Source organism: Cervus canadensis, chromosome 7 (genome assembly GCF_019320065.1).
Source record: "Cervus canadensis isolate Bull #8, Minnesota chromosome 7, ASM1932006v1, whole genome shotgun sequence".
NCBI lineage: Eukaryota > Metazoa > Chordata > Mammalia > Artiodactyla > Cervidae > Cervus > Cervus canadensis.
This window is the reverse complement of record NC_057392.1, coordinates 91,815,983-91,830,801: the sequence shown is the minus strand read 5'-3', so window position 1 is coordinate 91,830,801 and position 14,819 is coordinate 91,815,983. Positions and strand designations below refer to the sequence as shown.

Here is a 14,819-nt window from a genome sequence, read left to right as displayed (position 1 = left end):
ACTATATAATAACAGATAAAATAAATGTTAAAGTAGCATGTATTACTAGGAACAGATAATTCAGTTCAGTACTTAATTCAATTCTCCAAAAAGATGAAGTAATTCTAAATACACAGTTACTAATAAAATTGCCTTAAAGCACATAAAGTTAATTTTATTGGAACTGCAGGGACAGAGTAATAAATCCACCATCATAGTAAGAGATTTCAGCATACCTCTCTCAACTTTTGAGAAGTCAAATAGACCAAAAAAAAAAAAAAAATCAGCAAGGATATACAAGGTCTGAAGGACAGAACTAAAAAACTTAATGAGCATACAGTGAATTCTACATCCACCAAATAGAATCAAAATGTTGTTTTCAAGTACATATGACTATTAATAAAATTTATTATGAATTAGGTCATAAAGAAAGCCTCAATGATTTTATAAAAATAAGTATGCAACTAGGTTAGACATTAATAATACAAATTTTTGATCCCCACTTATTTGAAACTTTATTTTAAACCCTGATCAATAACTCAAGGTTATAAAGAGGTCATAATGAGAATTTTAAAACATCTGGAATTGATTTAAAAGCTTTTAAACTATATAGTCCAATTCATGTGTTACAGTAAGAGCAGTAATCTGAGGGAAATTTATAGCCTTGAATATGAACACTAAAGGAAAAAATGAAAGCCCGCTAAGTAACAAATTAATTGCCCAAATTAAGAGGTTAGAAAAATAACAGGATAGGACTTCCCTGGTGGTTCAGTGGCTAAGACTCTGTGCTTCCAATGCAGGGGGCCCGGGTTCAAACCCTGGTCAGGGAACAAGATCCCATGTGCTGTAACTAAGACCTCATGCAGTCAAATAAATAAATAAAAAATAAAAAATAAAAAAAGAAAAATAACAGGATAAAAGCTAGAGAAAATACAAGATAGGGATAAAAGAAAACAAAGATAAAATAGAGAAGACTAACAAAGCCAAAAAAAAAAGATGGCTATTTAGAAAAACTAACAAAATAAAACTTTAGCAAAATTAACCAAGTATAGAGACAACACACACAAACGATCTTATAAATAAAAGCTGAGACAATTACTACAGAAAAAGAGGGGCTAGAATGATTTTAAAACACTTCTACTTTCAAACAAGATGGAGAATCAGGGACCAGACTGACTCATTTGCCAAAAACAACCAAAAAAAAAAAAAAAGCCAAAAATAAAGATCAGTAACTTTTATATACTGGTTATTAGGCAAAAACTGACAGTGAGTGATGCTTGAGAGGGGGAAATTTGAGGGAGCCCCACAATTACCCCAGCTTACTGCCTGAGAAAGTTTTCAGGGTGCTACTCAGTCAGGATCTGTAGTATCACTAACACATTACTAGTAGTGACATTAAATTAGTGAGACCACGCTAAAAAAGAATCTAGCATTATTTTCTACAGTTTAAGATTTACACAATCTGTAGCCTAACAATTCCACTCCTAGATCTATTTCAAGAGAAACTTCAGCACACGTAAGACAGGATGCATGTAAAACATTGCTCACACCAGCATTACTCACACTGGACACATCATAAGTATCCATCCACAGGCTACCGGGTGAATAAAACAGTATATACACACAACACCCAGATCTAATAAACTACACTGGGATAGGCTACCTTCTGGATGACTCCCAACAGTATGATATTAACATGAAAAAAAAGTCCCTAAAGAATAAGTTCAGCAAGAGACTCTTTCTGTAAAGTTAAAAATAAGTAAAACAAATTCTAAGTAGAGATACAAATAATCTATATAAAAAGAAAAGCAGCTTCCACCTCCAGGAAGATAGACTAGGTGTATTTTTACCAAATCTTCCTATCAAGTATAACTACAAACCTTGGATATAATACACAAGACTAATATCATGCTGCATATTACATGCCCATGACCTTTAACTTAGGACTGGAGGCTTTTTACCTTTTGACCCCTCACCCATCTCAGCCACCCCCTCCCCCATCCAGAATATGTCTGGGGTACTGATGAGCCCTGCCAACAGGCAGCACCCAATGGCGTCCACCCGCTCACCCCAAAGAGACTGGCCTAGAATTTTCACTGCTCAACCATATCTGCTTACACAAGGCGTCCGGCAGTCAGTAGCGAAGACTGGTTTGCAAGTGTGTCCACATTTTGTCGCATGGTGGGCAAGTTGGCCGTCCCTTCACCTCCGCTGGCTTGCAGGTCCAGAGTGGGCATCCCAATGCAGATGGGCCCACGGGGGAGGCAGAAGCCTGCAACAGGGCGGTGGAGCCTCCAGGGGGCAAAAGGGGAGAGCAGCAGGACCGGAGTGGGGCCTCTGGCCCGGCCACCTGTCACCCCAGTCCACAAAGGATGCTAAAGCGGAGACGCCCACGAGAAGGCAGGCCCGGCGGCGGCCACACACCCCCGCCAGTGGCCAGGGATCAACTAGTTAGCTGTTTCAGCCTAACCGAGCCGGAATGCAGCCCAACAGAGCCGGAAGGCAGCCCAGCGGCCAGGCGCAGTGGGTGGGCAGCCAGGAAGGGATTCACGTCTTCACTGCTGATGACTCCACACTCGGCGACGGCCAAGGCCCGCTGCGCGGGGCGCGGACCCCTCCAGCCCTCAGCTCACCTCGACGTGTTTGCAGATTAGGGGCAGCTCCACCAGGTGGCCCCGGGCAGGGCCAATCCAGGGCTGGTCTCTGGCTGGCGCGGGGCTCGGGCGCGGCTGCAGCTGGAATAGGTAGAGAGCCAGGTCGACCAGGGCTGGGGTCCCCGGGGGCAGAGACACAGCCAGGCGCGCCTGGCAGTGGGAACGCACGCGGGCAGAAACCAGGCCCTTAGAGCTTGCCCAGGCTCGCCGTGACCACCCGCAGCCCAGGCCTCCGCGCTCCGCGCACTGTGCGCATGCCTGCCCAGGGATCCTGCGCCTCCCCGGCTGCCCGGCCCACGGCGAGGCCCACGCGGCCTGGTCCTGCTTTGTGGCTGCGATTCCTGGAAGGCAGTACCCCCTCTGCCTGCTCCCACGTCTGCTCAGAAGAGCCTGAGCGCTCCGACTTCTTCCACAGAGAGCGGCACTCCCCACTCACGCCGTGGACCGCTTGTGTGCCCTGCTGCCCGTGATTGGATGCGAGCACTGCGGATTCACAGAAGCCGTGTTCTAGTTAAGCCTGCAAGGGGCCTCAAGCATTGAAATTGCAGTTCACCAGCACATCCCGCGCCTGTTTGCTATCTTTCACTTTTTCTCCCTCTGGGAACTGAGACACGGCCTTCTCATTTCATCACCGGTTCGCCACCAGGTGCAGTAACTTACGTCTTGGGGAGGATGCTTGGGGCCCAGAGCAGCTGGTCTTGGTTCTCAGAGATCAGAGATCATCTCACCTTAACGGTTCAAGTACAGATCAATGAGGTCTACTGATGCAGCATGATGCACAGCATAGTGAATATAGCTAATAATACTGTATTGCATATTTGAAAGTTGCTTAAGAGTAGATCTTAAAAATCATCATCAGAAGAAAAAAATTTATGACTATGTGTGTTGATGTGTTAATTAGACTTATTATGGTGATCCTTTCACAATATATCCAAATATGGAGTCATCATGTTGTACACCTGAACCAATGGTCAACTATTCCTCAGTTTTAAATACACACTTACATACGGACACACAGGCAAACATCAGAAGACCCAAAGGGTGGAGAGAAGAAGGCAGATCATGCGCAGATGTTGAGACTCAAAGAAGGATATGCTGATGAGTTCCCTGGGCTTTCTTTTTTGCTTTATAGGCACCAGACTTCAAGCTGGGGAAACCAATAACATAGAAATACCAATGGACACAGAGTAAAAAAAGTCCCAACAAAAGCTTACTCTCCCTAACCAAGGAGCCAGGAAAGAGGCAGCTTAACAAGACAGAAAAGTTTTAATGACTCAGTCATGTCCTACTCTTCGCCCTCCAGGCTCCTCTGTCCATGGACTTCTCCAGGCAAGAATGCTGGAATGGGTCAGCTTTCCCTTCTCCAGGGGATGTTCCCAATGCAGGGGTCAAACCCAGGCCTCCTGCATTGCAGGCTGATTCTTTACCGTCTGAGCCGCCAGGGAGACAGAAAACTTTTAGGCAATTAACACTCTATTTCATCGAAACACTACATAAAAACTGAGGCCCAACGCATGCCAGCAAAGACTGAGAGGGGAGTCTAGGCTTTTATCCCCCACGCTCCCACACCCCACACCCTTCACACCCTCATACCCCACACCCAGCCCCACCCACCCCCATCAGGCTATACCAGAGAACTCTAAAATACCCACAAATATGGTGTCAAAGACAGTGCAGTAGGAATCCAGAACTTTCATCTCCACTGAGGTAATGAGGTCTCCCAGTGGGTTCAGTGGGAGGCAATATGGGAACCAGGATTTCCCCCGGAGCCTTTCTCTCTCCACAGCGGTGAGATGTCAAAAGCCTTGGAGAGATTGAAGACTTTATCCGCCACCCAGCAGTGAGGAGGCCACTCCTGCCACCATGGAGTCAGTGGATGCCACGTGAGGAGCAGTAGTGAGGTATTCATGCTCCTCTCTGCCGGGGAAGCATCAGTGGAGGCCTAGGAAAGAGCCAGAATTCCCAGTTTTGGCAGAACCCCAGCCTTGGGTATCAACAAAGGCGAAGTAAGGAACCTGGACTTCTACATCTCCCCGGCAGTAATGAGACAGTGCGCTGCTTCACCCTGTCAAAGAGGTGTCGGGGGAAGCCAAACAAAACAGAAGGTTTAAACAAGAGCCAGAATTGCACAACAATACCCCAGATATCCAGGTTTCATTTGAAAGTTACTCAGCATATCAAAAACTGAGATGTAAACCTAAATGAAAAAAGACAATAGTTGAAAGGCTAGAGACAAAAGAAATGTATTCTCTGATAAAAATAGTAAAGCAACCATGGTTTTTTCTTTCAAATGTTTCAGTGAGTGATTAGGAGCACAGTTGAAACAGATGAAAAATAGAAAATCTCAGCAAAAAAAAAAAAAATCAAAGTACCAGCAAAGAAGCAGAAGGTTAAAAAGAAGAACCAGTGGAAATTTTAGAATTCAAAAAAATGTTTGACTAAATAAAAACCTCAGTGGATAGGATCAATAGCAGACTAGATAGACAAGCAAACAATAGAATAGAATAAGTAAAAATTACCCAATCTAAACAATGGGAAAAGCTGACTGAAAAACTTAACTGAATTTAATACCAATTCTAAAAGTCTCTCCCAACAAAAGCATAGAGTAGAAGAGGAGCAGATACTTCCCAATTCATTGATGAAGCCAGTAAGGCCTCCCTGGCGGCTCAGTGGTAAAGAATCTGGTTGCCAATGCAGGAGATGCAAGGGACACAGGTTCGATCCCTGGCTCGGGAAGATGCCCTGGAGTAGGAAATGGCAACCTACTCCAGTATTATTGCTTGAGAAATCCCATGGACAGAGGAGGCTTGCAGGCTACAGTCTATGGAGTTGCAAAGAATCAGACCCAACTTAGTGACTAAGCAACAACAAAGGTTATCTGTTCTCACTGCTCTTATTCCAGGTAGTACGTGAAGGTCTAGCCTGCAACAATGCAAGAAAATTAAATAAAAACAGACAGATAAGAAAGGAAGATATAAAAGTGTCCGTATTGCAGAGGACATGATTGTCTATATATTTCTATATACTTACACAATGAACATATGTGGACACTGATATCAGTAAAGTTGCATAAAATAAAGTGTAAATCTAACAAAATGCGAAGAGTTGACTGATTGGAAAAGACCCTGATGCTGGGAGGGATTGGGGGCAGGAGGAGAAGGGGACGACAGAGGATGAGATGGCTGGACGGCATCACCGACTCGATGGGCGTGAGTCTGAGTAAACTCCGGGAGTTGGTGATGGACAGGGAGGCCTGGCGTGCTGCGATTCATGGGGTCGCAGAGTCAGACACGACTGAGCGACTGAACTGAACAAAATATGTATTGGACTTGTATGGTGAAAACTATAAAACTAATGAAATTAATAAGATCTAAATAAGAGTTATACCAAGTTCTTGGATTGGAAGTTTCAGCCTTCTCCCCAAATTGATATACAGGTTTAATGAAATTTCTATCAAAGTCCTAGACATGTTTATTCTAAAGTTTATTTGGAAAGGTGAGAGAACTAGAGTAGCTAGTCTAGGTAAACTAGTATACACTGCTTGGAGAAAAGCTACCCCAGAAAGCCTCCTGACCAAGAATATCTGCATTGCCACTGCGGGGGCTAAAAAAGCCTTCACTGAATTGAGCCAGTAAGTTAAGTACTACAGAACCATCAGTCTAGCCTACTCAGACTAAAACAGACGGATACTTTAAGAGGCCCCCAGAGGATGGTGGAAACTCATAGCAGCAAGAACTAAAACTGACAATTAACTGCTGAAGTCTGAGAGAAACGGCCACTATTTGCAAAGCCCTTGGAACTGGACTGAGAAATAGAGTCGCTGACCCGTGAATGTGTTGGCCGTGGACTGTAGAAAACCCGATGGCTGAAAAGAAGGTGGAAAGATGCTTTGCTCCTCCCCGCTGTCTGCCCTGGCTCCAGAATGCAAAGACTCTGCCAACCAGAAACTGGAGCAGCCATTCCACCACAGCAACGCTTTCAACAAAGACAGTCCTCCCGTCTCGCACTCTACCCCATCTTCACCAGATTTAAGTGAAAGAACATTGGAGTCCTATTTGAAAGTCCCTTTGTAATCTTCCCAAATCTTTCATCCTTCCTTATGCCTCTGCTCTGAACATCATTTCTCTCTATATTTTTATACTTTCACTACATGTGTATTTGCCCCAAAGTGAAAATAGTAATGTGGGGTGTTTTAAAAATTTATGTAAACACTAGCCGATGCTGTGAATCTGCAACTTATTTTTTCACTTAACATTATGTTTTCTGTATATATTCACATTGATACTTATAATAGCCTATTCATTTTAACTGTTCTATATATTCAATATACCATAATTTTTATTCATTTTTCTATTGATATGTTTTATATACACTTGGGCTATTACAAATAATTGTTGTATGTCTATGTATATTTGTGTGCATTCTCTAAGGCATACATCTAAGTGTATAGAGATCTTTGATTATACTAGTTATCGTCAAATTGCTCTCACATGGAATACCAATTCATATTGCCATCGGCAGTGTATGAGTTTCTACTTCTCCTCATTTTCCATAATACTTAATATTTTCAGACTTCTGATGAGCATGAATTGCTCATTTTAAACTATCTCATTTTTCAATTTTCAGTTTGGCAATCGTAGCTGGGCTACTTTCTCTCTGGCATATTCTCCAAGTACTTCTTCTTTAAAAGAAAATAATTTGAAAAAAATGTATTGAGTTGCTCCCTGCTTTTCCTGCCAGTATTCTAATTGACTATAACTAGGCTCTTTTGGCTTGATGCATAATGTGCCAAGTTTTCAGACAAACTAGTAAAGAACTGGATCTGTCATGCATGTGGTGGTGGAGGGGGATGAGTGACATTAACTTTTCAAGATTCCCAAGGATGAGAAGGCTGGTATTTTTCCTGTTTTGCCATGTGTCATTATGAAGCAGACAAACTCTGTATTTACAGACGCTGCTCAACCTATGTATGGGCTTTCTGCCTTCCTGGCTCTTTGCGCCACTGAATGACATCCCATCAACAGAATTTCTTCAATCACCACCTTGGACTTTGTGTGGATTCTCACTAATTTACTTTGAACATTTTTTTTCCTATCACTCGCTCTAATCTTTAAGGTTTTTGTTTCTGTTTTCTCTTTTTAAAAAAATCTTTCTTCATAACCATTTTTATTCTTCTGAGGTTTTTAATCTTCAGTTTTATCTTGTCTCCAATTCCTTTTCTCAGCCCTTTATCCCCTCTATTTTAATATTCTAAGCTTTTATATCATGGGTTTTAGTCTTTTATTCGGGCTTCCCTCATAGCTCAGTTGGTAAAGAATCTGCCTGCTATGCAGGAGACCCTGGTTCAACTCCTGGGCCGGGAAGATCCCCTGTAGAAGGGATAGGCTACCCACTCCAGTAATCTGGCCTGGAGACTTCCATGGACTTCCTGGAGACTTCCTGGAGACTTCCATGGTGTCTCGAAGAGTCGGACACGACTGAGCGACTTCCACTTCACTTAGTCTTTTATGTGCATTTCTTCTGTTATATTTTTAATCTCTGATTATTTGTATCTTTATTTTAAATCACCTATTTATCCATAATTTTAGCTCCCAATCATTAGTCTTTATGGAAATGTAATTGTCATGTTTAGTTTCTGGTTTTCCTTTTAATTTCTTCCTACATCTCACATTTCTTTTTGTAATTTCATAATACTTTACAGTAACAGGTAGGAATCCTTCTATTGCATGTGACAGAAGCTCTCGCTCAAAATGACTGGAGCAAAATAAAGGTTTGGATAAAGAAAGTGGAATATATTAACTCACATTACTGAAAATATCAATTTGGGGTCTTGGACTTGGGCATAACTAAGTTAAAAATTCGACAGCTTTCATCAGGACCCAGTTCCCTCCAGGCTCCCACTGTGCTGCTAATATTCCAGACACGCTCCACCACCGCTGCTCGCTGTTGAAGGACTTCCGCGGCGGCACAGTGGATAGGAATCCGCTGCCGACGCAGGGGACAGCAGCGCAGTCCTGGGCCAGGAAGGGTCCACGTGCCGGAGCAGCCAAGCCCGCGCGCAAGCGCCGAGCTTGACTCTAGAGCCGCCGAGCTTGACTCTAGAGCCCCCGAGCTGCCACTGCCGAGCCTGCAGGCTGCGGTCTGTGCTGGGAAACAGGAGAAACCACCACAGTCAGAAAAAGAAACCAGTTTCAGACATCCTTCCTCCTTCAGATCCCCCAGGAGAGAGAGAGCACCACTCCTGACTAGCCAGCCCCATTGCACAACCAGGACTTCACTCTAAGTGCCCCACCTGAGCACCGGGCCTCTTCCTGACACCTAAAGCAATCGCTGTGACCCCGGGGAGTTTATTCACTGACTTAGACCTACACCACCTGTCCATTCCTGGAGCTGAAGAGGGCCCAGTCAAAGCACCTTAATGGACAGTAGAAGAGGAAGGTTCCCCAGAAGGAAATTGGGAATACATGACCCGTAAGTGAGAAAAAGGATGGCGGGTAGACAAAAGATAACCAACATCTGCTTCAGCTCCCCTCTATTGTCTTATATTGTTTTCAAAATGCTCAAAACAATGCTTGACCTCAGAATGGGCAAATGCACCTACATCACACCCGGGTAGGCTGGAGACGCTGTTCCTTCCATCTTTCCCGGAAGCTTCTTCTCCAGCTCTCTGTAGTGGATACTTTAGCTTTTTTATTGATGATTCTCCAAAAAACAAATATTTTTGTTGGATTAAACATCTACCTGCTAGTGCGGGGGATGTGGGTTCAATCCCTCCTTCAGGAAGATCCCACATGCCTCGGGGCAGCTAAGCCTGCGCACAACTGCCGAAGCCCACGTGTCCGCGAGCCTGTGCTCCAGAATGCGAGAAGCCACGACAACGAGAGGCCCATGCCATGGACTAGGGAGCAGCCCCGGTTCCCCGCATCTAGAGAGAGCCTGGGCACAGCAACGAAGACCCGGCTCAGCCGGATAAGTAACTGTCTTTAACTGAAAAAATAAAATCCAATGGAAACAGTGTGTATACTGAGCCAAGAGGACTTGGTATACAGTCCTTCCTTGGGGAGACACTCGGGACGCAGCGCAACTGGCCTGACACCATCAGATGCAGTGGCCTGAATGAGTAACACGTGTCAAGATAAGCCAATAACTGCACTTCTTTAAGCTCCGATAGCTTCCTTGGAGGGTGCTCCTCAGTGGCAAAGACTCCATACAAAACAAGGCAGAAACCCCCATTTTAAACTGTTTACCTTACAGTTTTCTAGTTTGCTCCCCACCCCCCATCTCTTTGAATATAGAGGGGAAAGAACTGTGGCAGGCGTTCGTGCGGACTCGCTGCATTGGTTGCACCCACTCTGATGTCCAGTTTCGCACTCAAGTCATCAGAACTCCTTCTGCCCAGGCTTAAGTCAGTTCCAGGAAGATGACAGGGTTATCGATCCACTCCTAAGCCACTGTCTGTACACAGAACGGGGACGATTTCACAATGTTTGTGATGATTTCACAACTTTTATTTACTCAACACTTCAAGAATAGAATTAATCATGTGAGGGGAAATGAATGACCCATGCATAAACTTATCACATGTGTTAACATAAATGACCCCTCTCTCTTTCCTTCCCATTTTGCAGGAACCCTTTCCTGGTATCTTGGCAGTGATATCTATTGCTTGAACATATGTGTGAGGAATTCTATCAATTGTCACTGGCCAAATCATTGTGCATTGCCTCTTGACTTCATGCCTTCCACAATATATAAATCCTAAGCCCCAAGGTTCCACACTGAGCCAAAAATATGCCACATCTACATGACACAAAGGGCTTAACCTTGAAATGCATGATACCAAATGGAACCCCATTCCTTGCCAAATTCTTTGCAGGCATCTGTCACAACATTTATCTCCCTTCAAGCAACAGCATCAGCGGTTCACATTGTTTCCTAACACTGGAGCGCTAGGCCAAGTCTCTCTTATTCCATCTTCCACAGATCTTTCTCCAAATGCTTAGAAAAGATTTTCTCCGCACACCAGCAAACCTCACCTTCTTTCCATCACAATTTCCCTGCTTTAACTTAAAATAATTTTTTTCCCACTGGTGATAAAATACTTTAATGTGTTTGGAATTAACATGTATCTTTATGGGCAATTTCTTAATTCAGCCCTTGCTCTATGAGTATAGTATGATTCTAATTAGTTTTCAATTGTTTGTTTTTTAAGTAATACATGCATATGGTATTTTTTTTTTTAAGTTCAAAAGGTTATGGAGGGAACAGTACATTTTCTTCCCACACCAACTCCCATCTTGAATTTCCCTTTCCCAGAGATAATTATGAAAACAGTTTACTGTGTTTTCCAAGACATGCTCCTTTATTTATATAAATAGACAGATATCCAGTTTGTTGAGAAATATCAACTTGGTAGAGTTTAAATTGAGAGACCTTTATTTTTTTCAAGCCCTACATTCAACTGAGAACTTGCCTTTCTCCTCCTATACAACTGCTTAGGCAGATCCTATAACTTTCTGGCCACTTTTAGTTAAATTTCATTTTAATTTGTTTAAAATCCCTACCTCATTTTCAATTTTAATCTCTTCTCCTCTCTTCTCCCCAGTGAAGACCTGGCATTGGCTCAAGGGACTTATAATTGGGAAGAAGCTCTTTCATTGGATGGAGGAAGCAGGAGTCCAGTTCCTTTTCCAGATGAGGCATTTGGGGTTAAGAGTCAGGGGCTAGGAGGAATAAGAAAAGCAGAGACCCTCTTACTTTACCAGCAATATACGGGTGTTTAGGAGGCCTCTCTCTTTAGGAGGTCTTTCTTTTTCTGACTCAATTTAGTTCCACTTGCTACTAGTAGCCTCTGCTGATGGGGAGGTCTCCCTGTGAGGGGGATGATTTTCTTGGAATGGTACTCAGCTTCCCCATGCTTTCCTCCATTGTTGAACCACCTCAGAACGTGGCAGCCCTTCAGCCAGCCCCATAAAAGACTTGGCTTCTGCTGAGTGGAACTATGTCCCCTACAAAATGTATGTATGGAAGCCCCAAAACTCCTATGCCTCAGAAGGTGACTGTATTTGTAAATAGGGTATTTTAAAAGATATTAAGCTAAAATGAAGCTCTTGGGGGGGACCCAAATCCAGTATGAGGTGGTGCTCCTTTAAAAAGAGGAAATTTGGACACATGCAAAAACACCAAGGCTGCACACACACTCTCAGGACACCGTGAGAAGATGGCCATCTGCAAGCCAAGGAGAAACCTGAGGACACCAACTGGCCGACACCTTGATCTTGGACTTCTCACCTTCGTAACTGAGAAAATAACTTCTGTTGTTTAAGCCTCCCGATCTGTTTTGTTATGGCAGCCTTAACACACGAACACAGTCCCCAAACCTTATGTGCTCACTTGGACCAGAGGCTGCCGGACAAAGCCATAGCCCACACTCTTAACTCTCTCCTTCATGCTCTTTTACGTGAAGATCTGATCCTCTGTGAATTCACCTTCTGTTTTTCCTAAGGGCATGGAGAGCTCCAGGCGGGGCAGCTGCCTCCCTCTTCCCAAGCAAAGGACCCCCATCACTTCTCACCTCTCTGCAGCGGATGACACCGCAGGCCTCCTGCTTGCAGAATCTCCCAGCTAAACCGTAGTCCCTGGGTTCAGATTACATCCAAACCCCTGGAGGAACTGTCAAGCTCTCCCAAGAAGGAAACTTCACTCCAGTGGCAACACCACAGTGAGCCCTGGATGGAACTACATCCAACCAGGAGAGGGAATGCCACTTCTCACAGGAGCTCCTACCCCTAAGAGGCAGTCTTCGGGAGCCCCACCATATCTTGGGAGACAGAACCGTGACCATGGACTTCTTCTGTAATCTGTTCATCTACGCAAGCAGGGGTAGAGGAGACGATCAAGGGGACAGCCGTAGACCAGCACCTCTTGGGAAGTGCATGCGTGCTAAGTCGCTTCAGTTGTGTCCAACTCTCTGCAGCCCCATGGACCGCAGCCCGCCAGGCTCCTCTGTCCATGGGATTCTCCAGGCAAGGATCCTGGAGTGGGCTGCTATTGCCTCCTCCAGGGGATCTTTTTGACCCAGGAGTCAAGCCTGCAACTCTTACGTCTCCTGCATTGGCAGGCACGTTCTTTACCACTAGCGCCACCTGGGAAATGTCTGATCTTAATTGTTGACAGCTTTCTTCAGCATGTGAACACTTCTTTTTTTTCCACTTTGAAGCTTATTCGTTACTTTGGGAGAAATAAGAAAAGTTCAACTGCACACAGGTGTATGTTCCAAGTTTTTACTCAGAGGTGCCGAGAAAATGTAGTTTTGACTATAACCAATGTGGTCTTCACATCAGCCCCCACTTTCTAGGAGGTGGTAAGAACACGGAACAATTTTCATTCCTGTCCAGTTTGAGACTTTGTACAATTCCTTAAGTAGAGCCTTCAGGTAATTCTCAGTCTTGGGAGAGCTTCCCAGTCTTCAGACAATGAACAATGTCCAGTGGCTCTCAGTGTTGATATCTCTTTGTGCACTTGTGTGTCATAGAATAAATTCCTAGAAGTAGAACTGCTGAATCCAACACCATTCAGTAAGTTCAAAAAAATATCCAATAAGTATTTTTAAATGTATTTATAAATAAATATTTATCTGACAGCTTGCCAAGCACTGTCAATAAACCAAACAGAAAAATTCATTTCTTCCCTTATGGAGCTTACATCCTTATGAAAAGAAACAGACACAGCCAAAACAAATGAGTCAGCCATCAAGTATGTTAGATGCTAAAATAGCTGCAGAAATAGGTAGAGAAAAGCTAAAGGGAACAGAACCAAGAGTGTGCTGTTTTACACTGAGTGATTAGTGAAGGCCCCATTGAGAAAGTAACATTTCATCAAAGGCCACAAGGAAGTGAGGGTTTTGACCCTGCAGATATCTAGGGAAGACTGTTCTAAGCAAAAGGAACATCTACGTAAAGATTCTACAACAAAAAGATCTCTGGAATGTTCAAGGTAAGCAAGTAGGCCCGTGTGGCTAGAGCAGAGGGAGCAAGAAGGACAGAATGAGACATAAGATCAAAGGGGTGCTGGGCCCAAGTTATGTGGGGCCTCACTAGCCCATTGTGGGAATTTGGGGTTCTGCTCTTCATTAAATGAGAGCAAATGGAAGGAAGCCAACAGAAGGCTTTGAGAAAGACATGTGACATGATCTGGCTTCTGTTCTGAAATATTTACTCTGAACATATTGAGAACAGAGAATGTGTTGAGATAGAGTTTGGGAGGCAGGAGTGGAAGCAGGGAGACTGAACAGGGGGCCCCTGCACAACCCCGATGAGAGACACGGTGACTCGGAGCTGAGCGGCAGGGGGAAGGCGCTGAGACGTGGTCGGAGTCTAACCGAAGTTTGAATGTACATGGCAGAGGTTGCCAAACTGCCCTCCAGGGCAGTTGCATCGATTTATCTTCCCATGGGCAAAGGAGACTTCCTGTTTCCCCACACCCTGGTGCTGCCAACACAACACATGGCAAACTCCTGGGGCTCTGCCACACTAGGAGTTAGAAACAAATAGGAACCACAGAGCCCCCAGAAGCAGTCGCCCCCAGCCATCCTCACCCATCACAAGTCAGGGGGTCTGCCAGAAGTTGCTGCTGAGACCTCAGCTATGACAGCATAGGGGCAAGTCTGCCCCGGGGCCGAGCATGGCCAGCTGTTTAAAATAGGGCTTCAGACAGCAGCACAGGCCTCAGGGGAAAGAGACCAACTCAGATGGTAAAGAATCTGCCTGCAGTGCAGGAGGCCAGGGCTTGATCCCTGGGTCTGGAAGATCCCCTGGAGAAGAAAATGGCAAGCCACTCCAGTGTTCTTGCCTGGAGAATCCCATGGACAGAGGAGCATGGCAGGCTACAGTCCACGGGATCATGAAGAGTCAGACCCAACTGAGCGACTGACGCTTCACTTCAGAAAAGGTAGATGAGCTAAGGGGTTACAACCAAGAGCTTTGATGCCTCCTTGTCTGGGTTCAAATCCTGGTTTCACCACCAACTGCCTGTGTGACCACAGGCAAATTTCTTATCCTCTCTGGGCCTTAGATTCCTCATTCCTAGAAAAGGATGAAGATGGACTTCCCTGGCAATCTAGTGGTTAGGAATCCATGCTTCCCCTGCAATGGGCATGGGTTTTATATCTGTTCAGGGAACTAAGAT

At 44.6% G+C, this 14,819-nt stretch overlaps 1 non-coding gene across 1 annotated transcript; it reads left to right on the top strand.

The window, feature by feature from the left end:
• The first annotated feature begins 736 nt into the window (after window positions 1-736).
• On the top strand, window positions 737-809 carry TRNAG-UCC. Its single transcript has one exon. It is a non-coding gene; the product is annotated as a tRNA-Gly (tRNA).
• Window positions 810-14,819: the final 14,010 nt, after the last annotated feature.